At 39.1% G+C, this 14,793-nt stretch overlaps 1 long non-coding RNA gene across 1 annotated transcript in view; it reads right to left on the reverse strand.

Moving 5' to 3' along the window:
- LOC137850161 (uncharacterized) overlaps positions 1-14,592 on the reverse strand; it is an 89,691-nt gene extending 75,099 nt beyond the window's left edge. Inside the window, exon 1 of the long non-coding RNA XR_011092311.1 lies at positions 14,187-14,592. This is a non-coding gene — a long non-coding RNA (uncharacterized lncRNA). The remainder of the gene's footprint in view (positions 1-14,186) is intronic.
- Between the last annotated feature and the right edge of the window lie 201 nt (positions 14,593-14,793).

The raw sequence follows: 14,793 nt of genomic DNA on the forward strand, positions 1-14,793 counted from the left end.
TTTGTTTCGTTATGGAATTTTAGGGGAAAATTCATCCCATTATAAAATGAGAATTCCACAAAATGTTTCAGCTGAACAAACGAATGCAAATTTGTAGTAACTAGTATTTAAATGAGAACAGCTTTTGCAAAGCACTCTGATGACACGTGGATTCATTAAGAATGACAGGAATAGGGAATGTTTCCTACATTTCTGCCGTAATGCTCTTAGCTCCCCAATTAAGAGCACGCTAGCTCTGCTGTGCCACAACTATGTATATGTTTTACATACTGCTCCTGTGGGCATGTACTTCAGGCTTGCCATGTGGGACACCAGTGTTCACAGGGGCCTTGGTTTCTGGTTTTGCCTTACATCTTTAGCCCTAGCCCCGGTGGTACACGGACAAGGTCAGGGGACAAAAGCAGCATAAATGCATACATTTGGGCACAGAAAGTAATAAACAAAGTAATATAACAAAGCATTGGCACCGTGTCAACAAGAAATTTAAGAACGTCACGTCAATTTCTTTTTGCAGAGCAGCAAACACTGATAACTGTTTCCAAAATAAATCCTGAAAGATATACATTAAGTCTCTGAAAATGTTTCATCACTGTTATTCTACTTGTAGACAAAAATGTCTGTAATCTGCATCAGAGAAGCACTGAGGGCAGATCTGCATTAACTGCCTCTGACTGTTGTGCTCAGCAGGCATGTACAGCTGCTGGTCCTCAACTAGCTCTGGGTTCTTCTAGCATATTTTTGGATGAGCGGGATGCATAGCTTTAAAAAGAAAACATTTGCCAGACCACACATCATTTCATTTTTGCAGCCCTTATGTTTAATAAACTATTACTTCTTCCACAACACTGTAATATTTTCCACAACACTTCACTTTTCCAGAGCATTGTCCAAACCTCCTCTGGGCTCTGCAGCAGCCAGTACTCAAATTCTCACATGATTTATTTTCCCAGGCACCTTTAGTTCTCTCATGGATATTAAAAGAGTCAGAGTTTTAAATATACACACATATATAACAAAATATTTTTTGACAATTACAGAAAAGTCCTTCCATTTGTATTTCTTTCTTAAGTGTGATTCACTGTCTTTATTTTAGTATGGAGTTAATGTTCTGTGTTTCCTCCAGCAACAACATATCCTGCTTTTCCTTTGATTTGTTACTTAATCCATCCTACAACTAGTTTTTTTGTTTTGTTTTGTTTTGTTTTTAACAATAACAATTAAAAAAAAAAAAAGAAAAAGAAAAGGAAAGGAAAAAAAAAGCAATTGTGCTTCTTGGACGACCTGCTGATCAAAGAATGACTGTATTGTATTTTTGTTCTTCTGCTCTGTGAGCATAAAGATACATGAAGCAAAAGTGCAAATACAGATACCAAAACTATTATGCTCTGCCAGCTTTTTGGACTGTAGAATTTCATTTTTAAATATTTTCATAAGTGTATTTTTAGGCAGGAAAAGTTAGACCTTGTTTTCAAGAAAGCTTTTTAAATAACTTCAGAAGAAAAACTTAAAACCAGTGTCAAGCATGGCACTTCAAATAAAATATTTTATGACTTGAATGTCCAGAATTAAACACACAAATATTTTTTTTTTTTAATGTTTTAATTTTTTTTTTTACATGTTTATGAAAACATGTATCCACCATTCATTTCAGGTATATCTGAAACTATCCAAGTATGAGAAAACTCCACATAAATGTGGAAGAAACTGCCAGCCCTTTGTCATCAAGGTCTGAATTATCTGGCTTGTGAATGTGATGTAAAGCACTAATTACATAAGACTAAAACTCATGGAGCTTGTAAACAACAACAAAACATTTAAGTGGCTGTAGTCAGAGATTTAGTGACTGACCTGACAGTGCATATATTTTGAGTAATGCTGAGGAAGCAGAATCAGAGAATCATAAAAATGTTGTTTGTAAGGGACCTCTGGAGGTCATCTGGTCCTGCCTCCCATTCAGAGCAAGAGGATCACCAGCGAGCTGCTTCCTTCTTGATGCACACGTTTGATGAAGCTAATTCAGAACTTCCTCCCAAAAAAGGCCTAAGCCGGGACATCTGGAGCATTGGTTGGGTTGCTACTGCACATGGCGGGATAAGATCAGCACCTTTGTGCAAGTTCAGCAAGGCGTCCCAGAAAAGCAGGAAGCCAGATGAGGGGCCGCTGAGCTCGGCCTGGGGAGCACACAGATTGCAGTGCTCATTTCTCAGCAAAGGCATTGGCCACAGTCCATATGTCAATAAGTCCAGTATTGTTCCAAAGTCAGGCATTCTTAATTATTTTGGACATTTTTAAAGCCAAAAGATCATCCCATAGAGAGATCAGGCTCTCCCCACAGATTCTTACCATAATCTCATAATCCTTCACTAAGCTAGGATATATTGTAGAGAACAGTGTACATCCTGATTAGAAATTTCAAGTTTTGAAGACTCCATTGCACTTTAGTAAGTAGTTTCAGTGATTAATTAATCTCACTACACAAATTTTGCTTATTTTTATTCTATCTTCTTCTAGCTGTAGCTCTCTGGCACTGTATTTTCCTAAGAATTTGTTTGCTGGAGCAATTTACCATAAAAAATTAATATTTCTGTCCTGATGGTACCACAGAACAAGATGTTTTTTTACATGATGTATCTTCTGGTCATGGTCCTATTTAAAGCACAGATTTGTCTGATTATGATTTATTAGTATTTTATTTATCCCCTCCACTGGAAAAGTTAACACACAAGTCACACAGGCTGGCACACACACACATGCACACAGAGGTATTTTGTTTCTCTTTAGCCTTCTTAACCTAGCTAAAATGATTTATAATGTTCAGAGACAGACTGTAAGGTATTTTACTATGTCAAATTCCAAGGATTTTACCATTCCCCAAAAAAATAAAACAACACTATGAAACCATAATGGCATGCACAGCAATCACATATGAGTACTTCTGTTTGAAAAATTATCTTTCTTTTTTTTTTGTCACCGTGCACAATTACAGAACAGATGTCATGTTGCTGACTCAAGTAATTTTCACCTTAGCTGTCAGGTTACTATCCAAATAATTTAAAGGAATGTTTTGCTAGAGGAAGAGTCAACCAACTTGTTCAGCTCTCACTGAAGGTGCTCTATGAAGGTGTTAATTTCCCAAGCAGGAATTTGAGGTCCTTGTAGCTCTTACCTCTCCCATCATGAGCAGATCTAGTAGGGATGCAGGGAATTTAGGTGAGGAATGGGGAGGTAACTCACCTGCTGCTATCACCAGTACAGCCCATTCTCTATGTTATTACCACTAACTCTACTTCTTTGAGCAGCCTAACTCTCAGCAGTGAATGAAGTACCACATTGACTTCCTATTTTTTCTTTAGATGTGTGTGAGTGCTAAAGAATAACTTGAATTCTGTATCATATGCATTAACAACATATTAACTACCATAGTAGCTCAACATCTTTTTGCAATGATTGCTCTTCTAAAAGGGTAAATAGCCTGCAAGATGGATCATAACTTGCAAATACTATCCCATACACATCCACAAAAGTAATAATACAAAGGTTAATCTATCCTTAATATATTTGCAGTGAGTTTTTTAAAGGAACAGGCCCTTGTCATGCTTTTCACCCTCTGCAGTGTGAAGTGGGAGACTACTCTGTTCTGGGACACTTGCCCAAGGAGGAATGCATAAAAACTGACATTGCAAATAAAATTAAATAATCTTGTGCCTCATATATTTGACAGAATTCACTGCAATTCTGTACAGTTGGTTTATTAAATTGAAATGTTCAACTTTCAAACTGGTGATACTCATATGAAATGATATAGCTGTGAAATAAGGGTGACTTGGGACATTACTGAATGACAATCCTCAAAATAGCAAACAATATCAATGATTTAGGATAATTTCAGTGTTTGACTCAACGTAGAGTTATCCTGATTTTTTTTTTTATTAATTTTGATCCATTTTAACTAAGATCTGTTTCAACAGTAAGAAGCAATGAGACCTAATCACAGAATCACAGAATCACAGAATTTCTAGGTTGGAAGAGACCTCAAGATCATCGAGTCCAACCTCTGACCTAAATTGAGGAACAATGAGGAAAGTTTAGTCTGCGCTAGTGCATATAATAAGCAAATATTTTTCCTTAAAATTTAAAAAAAACAAACAGATTTTATAGGTGGGTAAAGAACCAGTGGTCAGAATAGGCCTGGAATTCTGAAGTAAAGTAATGGATTCATTTGAGGTTTGAAATATGCTCTGTCGTGAAGAAGGCCAAAATAAACAGCTAAAGTGATTAGATATTTCAGTTCATTAAATGAATATTTTAGTATGGACAAGTAATAGATTTGTAGTAGAATATTATTGTAGTCTTCATTTTGTTTACTTCTTTTTTTCTTTTTTTTTTAATAATTTCAAGAGTAATGATTTGATTCTTGTTATTGTATAACCCTTTACATTAACTGCTTGGTATGATCATTAACATAAACTCAACAAGCAGATACGAACCAATGTCATTCAGTTCATACAGAGATGTTTCTTAGCTAGTTTTATTGGCTTTTTTGTCTTTATTTAATATGAATATGTAGGCTTTCTTCCATACATGGAAGTCAAATTTGAAATCATGGCTGGACATACAAGTCTTATAATTTCTTGAGATGCTAAAGCATGACGGCAGAATGGAGCATTCGGTAGAAAGATGGTGGCAGGAGTTAATTATTTTAATTACATCTTATTCAGAAGTTCCATTTCTCAAACTCCACTTCCCAGTGATTAGATTTTATTATGCCTTTGTGGAAAGGTCAAAAAGCTCACACCAGCAAATAACTGCTCAGTGTGTAAATGTCTATCCATAGTCATCTTCTCTTCTAAACTTGTAAGTTTAATTCCTTGCATGTAATGAGACTTGTCTCACAGTTTTTACATCATTTTATCTATTTTTATCTTTTTTTCTCATATTTCTGATTTCATCCTGAAATGCAAGTCTCCTCCTTGAATATAGCATTCTACAGGCAGCATTATGTATATGGGCACAATCACTTTTCAGCTTAGTACCCTATTTCGTACATCCGAGATCACAGATGTCTCCTGGACTTTTGCTTTCTTGCCCGTGGAGCTCCTCTGAGTGGTCACTTAGAAGTGATTACCACAGTTACTAAATAACTCCCTGTGTGACTGCTTACCAAGACAGTCTCCTGTTCCCAAACCATAACCTGCAATTCTGCTCTGTGTGCATTTTTTTCTGTTTACTTTTATTAAAATGCATCATGTTCATTGTGACAACCTAATTAAGCCATTCAGCTTGCACAGCACAGGTAACCTTCTTCCTTATTTACTACCCTGCCAATTTCTTTGTCATCTGCACACATTATTAGCGCAGATGCTATATCAGTGTCTGGAATGATTGCTCATCAGATGGAACCACTCTCTAGCAAACCCACCAAAAAGGGCAGATATTTTTATACATTTCTAATAATAACTCCATTTTGGATCTATATGTGACCCAGGTTTCAATCATTTCCTCATTAATACCATGTCATACAAGCTTTTTAATTAAATCATCTGCAGTTCTAAACTGATATTGCAAGCTCAGATAAAACCTTGTCTTCTGGGAAATAAGCTTTCCCATAAACGCTGTGTAGGTGGGGACTGATGGGGATAGATACTGCCTTATTGCATCTTCCTCCTTCACTCAGTGCTAGGGAAGTCCAGGAGGACTGTCCAGGCTCAGAAACAGACCAGGAGTTTCCCACATTAGTCCCTGCATGTCACAACATTGCCCTGGCTGTAGGGAGCAATCTGAGAAAAAATGAGTCCAGAGGGTTTGCAGTACCTCGTTCCTCAATAGGCCTGCTTCAGCAGTATTCAAAAGCAAACGACGTCTTCCATTAATTTACAAGGATTTATTTCTGTGCTCTAAGTTAGATACCAGTTTAAATTGTGGTTAGAAGTTTTGTATGTGCGTACACACCACATTTTTTTGTCAAAATGGTGAAAACAGATAAATGCTCTGGCCACAGAGCCAGGCCTAAACATGCAGCAACGACAGAGTAGTCCTTGTCCAGAGGGGCTGACATTGCCCTAGAGACTAGGTATCCATCCTTTTCCAGTCCTGTCAGCTATGTGTGAAATCTCCCATTAGCAATCTTGCACTCTAATGCATCGAGGCCATTACATGTGAAACAATCAAACAACATGCAAGACACCAGCTCTGTTTAATATGAACACAAGGGGCCTGGTCTTCCACAGTGCCAAACCTGCTCTGGCCAGTTCTGAAAGCCTTCGAGGTACATCACTTCCAGTGTCAACTCAGGACTTCCAGCATTTCTGAAGAACTGTTTGAATCCTGCCAGGTGGGTTTCAATAAATAGCTAGCAGTATATTAATAAAATCACCCTGACAGTGTGAAAGTTTTGGCACAGGGTGAGCGAAAAAGAGCCAAATATGCACCTCAGGTAAATGGCAATATTCCCATTATATATAGTTATGCCAATTTATACTATTTCCTGAATTTATGCATTTTCCATTGGACTTTAAAAGAGGCCCATGGTTTAGGCATACTTATATTCACACTTTTCAAAAGACTTTATTTAACTTCATAAGAGTATCTTTTCCTGTTTCCATTGCACGTCTGAGTAAACTGCAGCCAAAGCAGGAAATGCCTACATCCACAGCGAGGACGGGTGCAAATCAACATTGTCCAAACAGATTCTGACAAATAATAGTCTTGCAGCCTTCTTGTAATTATTGTTTTTTACCTATGACTCATCCCACTTATCTTCCCTGTATTTTTTGCCTATTCACTTTTGAGGAGAGCTATTACGTACTGAACCTTGTCCTTTTTTTTTTTTTAAGTCATTCATATCCTGGCTACAAACCTGACTCCTGTTTCTTCATGCACCTTAAACCATCCTGATTTGCAAACTAGCCATGCTTAACCTTCTCCTTACATTTCATTTTCTCTGGTCTCTTTCACTTCCCTTCCTCCTAGGCAAATACTTCCAAAAGACCAGATCCAAAGTGCATGCTGGAATCCTGAGTTTTATATCTTTTCTTTCTTTTTCTTTTCTTTATTTTCTTTTCATTAAAAAAAAAAAAAAAAAAAAAAAAGTCTTTATTGTGGTTGGTTTTGGATTGTTTTTATACACTTAGTTATGATGATTTCTGGCCAAACCAAAGGAACTTCAGTAAATATTTTAAAAGCATTTCCAACAGTCCTGTTAGAGGCTTCTAACATTTTTTCTTCAAACTTTCCCTGCATTTGTCAGCCTGAAGTTAAATTTCTATTCTGACTTAAATGGACAGTGTACACCAAGTGCCTGCCAAGAAAACCTATAGATGTATCTACCCCAAACACTGCAGAGTCATACGAAGATATCAAAGCCAGTCTAGTCTGGCTGCTGGCAGCAGCAGCAGAAGGAATGCCTGTGAAGCAGTTGCTCCATTTAGCCCTGGAAGAGATTCCACAGTGCACTGCACACAGTGGCATGCACACATATACCCTTTAGCTGCTTTCAAGTCCATTACTGTGATTTCCAAGAGCTTTCAAGCAAATTTGGGGAATAGTGGCCCAAAATAGAGTTTAAGTGGCCACTCATAGCATTTTTTCATATAAAAATTAAGTGAGCAGAGTTACTTTGTCATTGAAATAGTCAGAAGGCAGAAGGCCTGTCATCTTTATAGAAACAACCCGTCTGAAGTAACTGATCACTGTTTTCTTCTTGGCCAAGTTGTAAATGGTTATACATGTAAAATGCCTAATAGCCACAGTGTGAGGCAAATCTTAATAATAAAAAAAATATAAATATTTGGCTTAAAGTCTTGAATGTCAAGAGCTTTTCCTGAGGTCCATGTCTTACTAAATGCAGTCAAACTTTGTAGATGAATTGAGAAACGATTCAGTGGAACGAATAGGGGTGTCTTTAAGCAATGCCAGAGAAGGGAAATCAGAAAATTTATGCTATCCTTTACCTCCAACTCAGAGCCCCAATTAGGTGACCTAAGCTACTAGGACATCTATCAAAGGTAACTGCCAAGTGATCTTTTAAAGCACACACCTGTCCAGTTAAATAAAGGAACCTTTCATGCTGCGGCTAATATGGCTCTGCGATGTAGCTAGACAGAGATACTGATACCTTTAAAATTGTGCTGTTCTCTTGCTCCTTTAATGTATTTTTACACTGACCGCTCACACAGCAGAGGTGGCACTGGCAGAAACCTCAAAGCCAGTAGAATCTGCTCCAAGGGCTAATGAGGCTGGTGGAGAATCCAGGCTTTGGATGAAATTCTAGAAATGCAACACAATGAAATGTATAATGTGAGGGATTTGGTGGGTAAGGGAAATGTGATCCATGATTAATCTGACCTTCCTTTACCTTGTTGAATCAAGCTCCTTATTTGGTGCGGGCTATAATCAGTTCTGCCATCTGTGGCTCTTTGTTAAACCAGCGCTGTTTATGTTTAGTCAGCTGTGAAAAGGGACTGAGAGAATAGTTTCTCCAGTGCAAGGTGTTAATGTCATTCTCCCACCCACATCCACTTAAAAAGAGAACAGAATTTCCTGTTAGAGGCTCTTCAACTTAAAGGTGAACGATCTGAATCACAGCTCCACACACAGTAGATGTAATTTCTTTTGCCTGGCTTACTTCAGGACAACCAAACTCAAATATCACTGCTATCTTCTTTCCTTCTTTCCTTCTTTTCCTTTTTATTCAAGTTTAAAAGTCATATGGAGTTTTTATTTTAAGATTGAAGCAAGAGGCTGATTTATGTTAAAACATTTTGCTACGTTACCTTCATCTGATACAGCTAGGAAAACTCAGATACAGATGCAGTCATTCTAGCAAAATGCACGCCTTTTATCTACACATCTTGGTTTGGAGAGCTGATTTAAATGTATTAAAACAGAACCCTTTCTATGGCACAAGGAACACCTCCAGCTACAGGGTTTGCCTTTTTAATTTCATAGGTGTGTCCTTTCAGGTATAGACTAAGTTCTAGTAGCCATTAAGGCATAATGATAAAATAAACCCTAAATGGTGAATAAATCCTGAATGTGCAGGCTTTTTGGGTAGGATGTCACTGTAAGCATTAATTAAATGCTATAAAAAAAAAATTTTACAGTGTTTCCATAGACAGCTAAAAAGGGGAAAGCAATGATATAGACAGAAAAAAAGCAAAAGTTTAGAAGGTCCAAGTTTCAACTACTATAAATGCCATAATTCCACGGACTGCAGGGGATTCATAGCAATGTACATTTGTTGAAAAGCTGGCCCCACTTTAAAATGACAGAATTCATTCAATGGCGACATCAGGAGAGCCAAGATGCAGCAGTGTACAGGATGAGTCAACAGAGAGATCTTTTTTGCCCCTCTCTTTCTGAACTACCTTAAATTCCACCATTGCCCCCAAAAGAGGATTATTTTCTTGCCTTTTTTTTTTTTTTTTTTTTTTTTTTTTTTTTTCCTTTCATTAATACCCTTCAGGAAAGAAATCTCTCTTGGCTTACCCTAAAATGCTTGAGCAAGGCTACCCTTCATGACAACGTTCAGTGCTGGCCTCACTGGGGTACAGTGTAGTAAAAACTGTATTTGACACTACGGGGACTTTAGAGCAGGATAGCAATGCATATTTTTTCCCCTGCTTTAAAAACACGTCTTTTTGGTTGTGAAGAAACACCAGTCTCTGTCCCAGCTGAGAGCAAATCCCATAGCAAATGGGACCATTTGTTATGGCTCATGGAAATGTATATCACTTCCTAATGTGGGAAAAAAGTAATAAAAAGATGGATGAATGCCCATCCGTTTCTCTATTTGCTCAGAAATCTAGATTAGAATGTTTTAAAAGATAAACTATTAATTGGCGCATTTCTCAGTAATTTATAAAGAAGGTTAAATGCATGATAAAATGTGTCAGAGGAAGGGATTTTCTTTTTGTTTTTTTAACCTTTAAGCTACCAGGAAGGCTAATTCTCTCATAACTTTGCTCGAGGAGTCATTGGAGACCTCACATGCTCGCTTTGAACTTTTCTGCCCTGAAGAAACAGAGAGAGAGAAATTTTCTCCTGAGTGTTTTTCAGTACTTGAGCTAAAATCAAAACCAAACAGTGTGAATAAAACTCACCTTCCTCTCATTACTCAGGATTTATTTGCATAGATTTTTCTGATGTCATTATTCTCACCAGATCTCCTTTGTCTTTGCCTGGAGACTGCGAGGAATTGCCCAGAAAAGGGTGATCTGAGATAAATTTCTACCACAACACAAATGGGAAACTTCCCTCTCTTACTTTTCAGAGATATATACATCATCTGATCTTTATAATTAAAGAGAAGGAAAAAGACCATAAACTTAACCTTCCCCTCCTCCTTTCATAATCCATTATTAGTAACAGTACCGTTTTCTGTAGGGTTCTCACATGTGTCCTTCATTATTCCAAAAGAATAGGATAAGATTAGCTTGATCTATCAGTGACATTTTTCCCTGACCTTAAAAAAAAATGCTGCCTTTTAATCCTCCCCATAGAAAAAAATGCTGAATGAGTTTCTGAAAGGTGGGTGAAATAGCTGCCATGGCCTCAAGGCAGCAACAACACAAACGCTAACAAGTTATTCTGGTTTTACATGTCTATTCACCTTTATAGAGATTCTACCACCTCTGCTTCTCAGGCTACATGTGTTAATGCTCGGGAAGTTCTTTTGGGCCCTATAAACAGTCCCATAATACACTTGAATGTAAACTGAAATAGTTTCCTCTAATTCTCTGTTGCCTATTTAATAAGCATATTCTTGCTCTGCACAACATTTACGTAGCGCCCAGTCTTGCCACCCATACACATTCTCCCATTTTATAACCCTCTTTTTTTAATTTAGCACAATAGCTTGGATTGTGACAATTGCTTATTCAGGTTCGGGGAAAGTAAAAAATGCAAAATCTCCTTCTGCAAGGCCAGCCCACATCTTGAATCCATCTGTTGGCGTGTGTAGGAAAAGTGGAGCTGATGCCCCCGCCACGAGAAAAGTAAGTCAGGAAAGGGTTAGGATAGCGATAGGGAGGGTAAGGAGCGACTGAATCTACAGCCTTGTTCTTTGAAATGGCTGGAAGGAGGCAAAGCACAGGGAAAAGATGCTACGTGTCATTGTGACCCACTGTGTAGAAGGTTTTCCTTCTATAGGAAGACCAGCACCAGCCACGACCCTGAGAGCCCAGCATGGCCACAGACGTGGCAGTGCTGCTGCTGCCAGCAGCTACAGAGCAATCCAACTCTAAGCGACTTCAGCATCATGATCAGTGCGATGAGGTCCTTCATTTTTAATGGGGACATGCCGCTACAGTTTAGGGAATAAATATGCAAACGTCAAGGCCCCGTAGGAAGAACACAGGAGCAGAAAGTAGAATATTAGCAGCAAGAGGGGGAAAGAAGGAAGAAGACAAGCTGGAAGATGGCTAGGAAGTGACAAGTAAACAACAGAGCTCACACCGTGCCAGACTGGCGGCGGATCCGAGCTGCTGCTGCACACCTGCAAGCACAGGCTGGGAAGGGACGCCTCGGAAGTTTAACCAGACGCTATATTCGGACAGGCAGCTGCGGCAATGCTGAACCCAAACGTCTCAGCAGGAACCCACCTGTTCACGATCCTGCACTAGATTTTAGCCTGGGAAGGGGCAGGCTGCAGTTAGGACTGCTGAGCCTGGTCCCGGTCTCTCTTGCACAGAGCACACCAACAGCTACGGGTGAGGAGTCGGCAGGCAGTGTGAGAGGGGTGGCCGTTCCCAGCCCAAGTTTCACAGACACAGGAATGAAAAATACCAGGCAAAAGAACAGGCTTCACGTTAACAGAGCGGCTGGAATTCAAGCCTGAAACATTTCAGGGCTTTTTTTCTTTTCTATTTATATAAAATTTATAATACAAATACAAGTGTATTTTTGTACGCGGTGCTTCTCGGCTCTATTTATAATTCGACCATCATTTTCAAACCTGCCTGATTAATACTAGGCCATTAAAATCATGCTCAAATTTCTAAACAAACATTCTCCTTTTCTTATTGTTGTTGGAAGCGTTGAACTCCTGCCTTTCCCTAGGATGGTTTTGCCTTTTAGCAGACTCTTAGGGCGAGGTAAAACAAATACTTTGCCATCACGTAAGAATCTCAGAAATGAGGCCTCTGAGGATATCCTGGTTTTGGCAGAGGCGCTGCTTTTGCCCCACCTCCCTTGCTCCGCAGAGCTGGTGTGTGAATGCAGAGTGACAGGGCCGCCCAAAAGTTGGGATGAAAGGGGGTCAGGGGGTCATCTGCCCCAGTCCCTGCCCAAAACCCTCATACCCCTCCGGCTGCTGCTGCTGGGGCTCACTCCAGCCCCGGGGCAGGGCCTTGCTCCGGCCTGTGCTGGGGATGGGGAGGGTGAATGCATTATTAATGCAGAAAGCATTCAGATTCGGGGGGTGCGAGGCACCAGCTCCTATGAATCATCTTATGACTACAGTATAAATTATTCAGTAACTATACGTCCTTCTTACAAAGGAAATGAGAGTTTTTGGCTTGACCGAGCTGACGGATTCCTAATGAGACGGGAAAAAAAATTAAACCCTAAATTCGTAAATGTAAACAAAAATGGAAATACAAATGGAAATACTTTAAAACACCTTATTGACAAGACTTGCTCACATGTCACATTTTACTTTATTGGTAACTTTGTGTGCAGACATTTTAGGAAAAAAAAAAAAAAAGCTCATTTCTTACAATGTACGCTCATGCATGTCTAGTTTTACTTTGGTAAGTCCATTTATTAAACTATTTTCTTCATTTAATTGCTTTTTTGGTAGAATGAAATCTCATACATTCCCTAATGTGCTATTTTTATTTTTAAAAAATAAATTTTGAGATTAAACGTGTGCTGTTATGAAGCCTAGGGTCATTTTACCGTGAATTGTAAAAAAGCCAGCACTCCACCCCAAAATCTTCATAAACTGCAGGAAAGTCTGTAGTGAAAATGTGGAACCCACTGGACTTTTCTTTTACTTTTTTCTTTTTTTTCTTTTTTTACTTTTTTTTTCTTTTACTTTTTTTACTTTTACTTTTTTTTACTTTTTGCTTTTCTGGTTTAAGCTCCCACTGTTTCAGACCTGTAGAGGCTCGTGCTTTAAAAGACAAGGGCAGTTAGGGTACAGCAAGTGAGGCATTTTGGAACTTGGGATTGAAACTTGCTTTTCTTTTCAAACCTTACACAAAGTACAGGAGGGAAAAAATACAAACTCCCCAAACATGTTCTTTCTAATTTACTTTGTTAACTGTAGTCTCTCCCACTCATCGGTGTACTTCAGCAAGGAAATTGTTCTGCCAGATACAAATAAAATGTACTGAAAGTACTTAACTGATCTGTTGATGGGTCATGTAAACACACTCCTTAAAAGGTACTAATTTTAGTGATAATTACAAGCATTTTACCTGACTACTCTTTTTGTTAACAGTATTTCTCAAGCATTAGCAACTCATTTTAGGAATAATACAGTCGTGCCATGAGGTACCTATGTTCGCTGCAAAAAAACAAGTGCAAAAGTCAATTTAGAGAGGAAATAGCAAATTAGGCAACACCTGCGAGGTGACCTTTTCTCTCCTGGTCATTCATGGGAGCATCTCTAGGCAGTACATTAACCTGCTACCTATCCACCGCTTTGCAAAAAATATCTGAAATCTGCTTTGGACATTTTTCTGCAGAAAGAAATTAGGGGTGAATCCTTTGACTACTGTAAATGGGAAGAACTGCATTGGCTTTAATGGAGCTCTGCTGTACTGTGTGAGGTCTGGACGTCCTCCCTTCATTTTGGGGCATTTCAGATGCAGAGGAAAATGGAGGGGTGTACTCCTGTAGCTGGAGAAGAGGGTCTGGAGTGTTATTTGGGTATCTGTTCTCTTTGCTGCCTCTGAGCAGTCACTTCAGATTGAAGCAAGTTAGGAAAACAAAACAAAACAAAACAAAAAAACGCTTTGGTTTAATTACATTTCTTAGGAATGTGATTTTTAATATATACCATAAATCTTTGTTCCTTACCCAAACACAGGTTATTTTGCTCTCTCATTGACGGGAAGGCATACCACTGCAACTACCTCTACACAGCAGAGGTTTCACATAAAATGCCATCTAAAAATGAAACTAAATCTGTAATCATCCTCATATACGCAAGCCCGTCGTTCACCTTTCCCTCAGCTTACCTTTGCGGGATGAGGAGGGCATTACTTCGCGTGAGAGGGATGTTGTGTGCTGGCAGGCAACCACTCGGGTTTGCAGTTGCTGTTCCCAGGTGCACAGAGAGCAGGCACCTGCAGGGACCTCGTGCCGACTGACAGAGGGGCACGCATGCTGTGGCACAGCTTTCCACGCTGGTGACCCAGGCCTTCAGGAAACTTGCCCTTTCTGATTCACTCCAGCACATCCACCAAGCTGGAGGGTTCATGCCGCTATTTAATCCTCCTTGAGAGCATCCTGGTGGAAACACTTCTTTCTGCAAGGCAAATGTTTATGCGCACAACTCCAACTCCACATGTGCTCTTTGCTGTGTTCGGCAACAAAATGGTACGATCAGCTCTACAAACATACAGGCTGGAGTGTCTAGCTATATTTCAAGCTTTTTTTTTTTTTTTTTGGCCTTTAAATAAAGTCAGCTGATGACAGTGTGAACTTTGTTTTAGAAAGAAAAAGGGGAAATTGCTTTTCTGCAATTCTGTCACTACACCATTTTCTGAGAAGAAAGAACGAGAGAGAGAAAGAGAGAGAGAAAGAGAGAGAAAGAGAGAAAGAAAGAGAGAGAGAAAGAGAGAA

Source organism: Anas acuta, chromosome 1, assembly GCF_963932015.1.
Source record: "Anas acuta chromosome 1, bAnaAcu1.1, whole genome shotgun sequence".
In the NCBI taxonomy this organism is placed as follows: domain Eukaryota; kingdom Metazoa; phylum Chordata; class Aves; order Anseriformes; family Anatidae; genus Anas; species Anas acuta.